Below are 2,876 nucleotides of genomic sequence, written 5' to 3' on the forward strand. Positions count from 1 at the left end.
CTAAGTTTTAATTAATTAATAGGCTAGACTTTCCTTGGTTTTAGCTCAAGGGTATTATTGTAACTAGCTTAGGTTAGTTTATCTATTATTATAAATAGTAGAAACTAGGGTTTATTTTAGGAGTTGGTTTTTGAATGAACATTTGATGTTTAGGCTTCTTTGTGAGTTTGAAGAAACCCCCATATCTGTTCAATTGAGCCCTCTTGATTACTTAGGTTAGTCTTCACTTGTATGAGTTCAAGTTATTATTGTCCAGATACCTAATGCAAAGTGTCAGTAGGCTTGGACCGCACTGATTTATAGCCTATGTAAAAAATATAGGACATAAAAGAAAACTAATAATCCTTTTTCTACATTAAAGTATTTGGGCGACCTATTAAATGTTGAGACATTTAATACTAGAATTTTGGTAATTTGAATGAGTATGATTTGCGTACATTGACAACTATGATATTGAAACCCAATTTAAACTTGTCCAAAGCTAGAAAGCGTGTTGAGCTCGTTAGGGAGGATGTTCCCACTAATAGAGACTTTACAAATTGTCATACTTTTATTGAGGAAGTATCTCATCTCATAGAGTTCCACAAAATTTTGGTGTCTATAAATGCCCTCTACTTCAAGGCCTGTGGGAGTGTAAACTTGATAAACTCAAAGACGGGACTTGAAATACCCACAAAAATGGAGTTTCAATCTTTACGGTTTGTGGCTTCAGATTCTCATTTGATTTGTGAGAGAAGAGATAGAGGGTAAATTGGGTCACACTGGGCGTGCCAATTTATTTGCAATATTTTTTCTCAAATACAAAAATTATATTGCAATCACATAATAAATAAAAAAGAATGACTTTATTCATAAAGATTGTGAGTACAAATATGTTTATCCCTTGATTCCTTTCTCTTAAGATTTCTTCGTGATTCAAGGCATGTTAGTGTCACTCAAACTAAAGATGATGTGGACCTCCTTAGAATTTATTTGATCTCCGTGAAAGGATTTTATGGATCTTGTTAAAACATTTTGGTTGTGAAGAAGAGTGCACCCACATCTTGATTACTTTATGAATATTCCATGAATATATGAAATTTTAGAGATGCCTATTCAAGGAAATATATTACACTTTATATAAGTGTGAGCTTGAGTTTAGGGTAAGTAGTTTCCAAGAACCTTAAATGAAATTGGACTCATCTTGTAGAGTCCCGCATAATTTTGATGTATCACAAATGTCGAATTCTTGTCCCATAATTTTTTTTTTGGTCACATAGTTCACTTAACTATCTTGTTGGATAGAGTTTTATTGCTTGATCGACTATTCCAGAAGGGGTCTTATGCTTAGAAATATAGTATCTTTATAGAAGCCAGTATCAACAAAGATCACACTCTAGCAAAGGACTCAATAACATCTCCAAGCACATTTGTGAAAGTAGTTTCACTCTCTTATTCAAATGTGGACACAAGATCTAATTTCTCAAAATCCTCAACAGTACAACATGTTTGCCTTTGCATATTTGGCAAGGCATGAAGAATGTGCTTATGCATGCTAGCCTTAACTGCAGATTGAGCATAACATTCATTATTTACAAAAGTAGACCACAAATAAGTAATTAGTTTTGGATTCAGTCTCGAATATTTGAAATAGAGATGTGTTGTAATAACATAACCTAGCACTACATCTCCAAGAAATTCCAAGTGCTAATAACATCTTGGTATCTCAGGTAGCATGTAAGATCCGTGAGTGAGCACTTTAAAAAGCAATGAAGGATCATGAAACTTGTAATGTAGCAGTGATTTCCAAGTACCGTACATTGACTAGCTTTTCATCATTCACGAGGAAGTGCCTTAGGATAGGTGCATCAATAAAATCAATGTCCATCCCAATCCATTTCATAAATGATAAAGTTGCTACTTCCCTACCTGAGCTGAGGTAGGCACCTATTAGTGCCTCAACCACATCAGCTACACTCTTGCTTGTAATCTCCTAATTTATCCTACTATACATTTTCACCGAAGGCAAACTCTTTGCCAAAGCTTTAAACTTGAGAATCATCATTAGGAATATGCCCCATTTTATGATCGAATAGTTCATTACGGATAAATCTCAGAATTTTACGAGCACATCCAAGCTTGAACAATGTAGCATTGAAAATGATTTTATTTTTCTTAATTCTGAAAAGACCTTCATGATGATTTTCATAAGTCTTAAACAGTTGTATATTGATAGCATCTTTGAGAAAAGAGTCTCCAAGTTACCCAAGTGATTCCAAATGAAACTTCTGGAGGCATTTCTTTGTTGTCATCACTTCCAAAACCCTAGAAGTTGGGATAAAAAGTTCTAGTTTGCAGTGATAAAAAAGAATTCTTTTCAATTTTATTTGGCATGATTCTTCTCCTATAAAGTCTAAAGGTTCTAGCATGGCAGATAGTTATTGGCGAAATAATCTTAACTTTGAGAATCTTATAAATTCTAAGGTATACACGTATGGGACTGAATCTGTTTGGGTGGAGTATAACAGATTCACTGCCATATGTGTATACCTTAGAATTCATAAGATTCTTGAGGTCAAGAATCTTTCACCAATAACTATCTGTCGTGCTACAACTTTTAAACTTTATAGGGGAAGCAATCATGCTGAATAAACTTGGAAAGAAAGCTTTTGGATCACTGCAAACTAAAACTTTGTATCCCAACTGCTAAGGTTTTGGAAGTAATGACAACAAAGAAATGCCTCCAGAAGTTTCATTTGGAATAACTTGGGAAACTTGGAGACTATTTTCTCAAATGTGATGTTAGTATACAACTGTTAAAGACTTATGAAAGTCATCATGAGGGTTTTCTCAGAATTAAGAAAAATAAAATCATTTCCAATGTTACACTGTGCAAG

The 2,876-nt window shown here is 33.9% G+C and overlaps 1 pseudogene; it reads right to left on the minus strand.

Annotated features, from left to right (window-relative positions):
• Positions 1–1,431: 1,431 nt before the first annotated feature.
• On the minus strand, positions 1,432–2,408 carry LOC125856056 (endoribonuclease Dicer homolog 2-like; annotated as a pseudogene).
• Positions 2,409–2,876: the final 468 nt, after the last annotated feature.

This window comes from Solanum stenotomum, chromosome 1 (assembly GCF_019186545.1).
Source record: "Solanum stenotomum isolate F172 chromosome 1, ASM1918654v1, whole genome shotgun sequence".
NCBI lineage: Eukaryota > Viridiplantae > Streptophyta > Magnoliopsida > Solanales > Solanaceae > Solanum > Solanum stenotomum.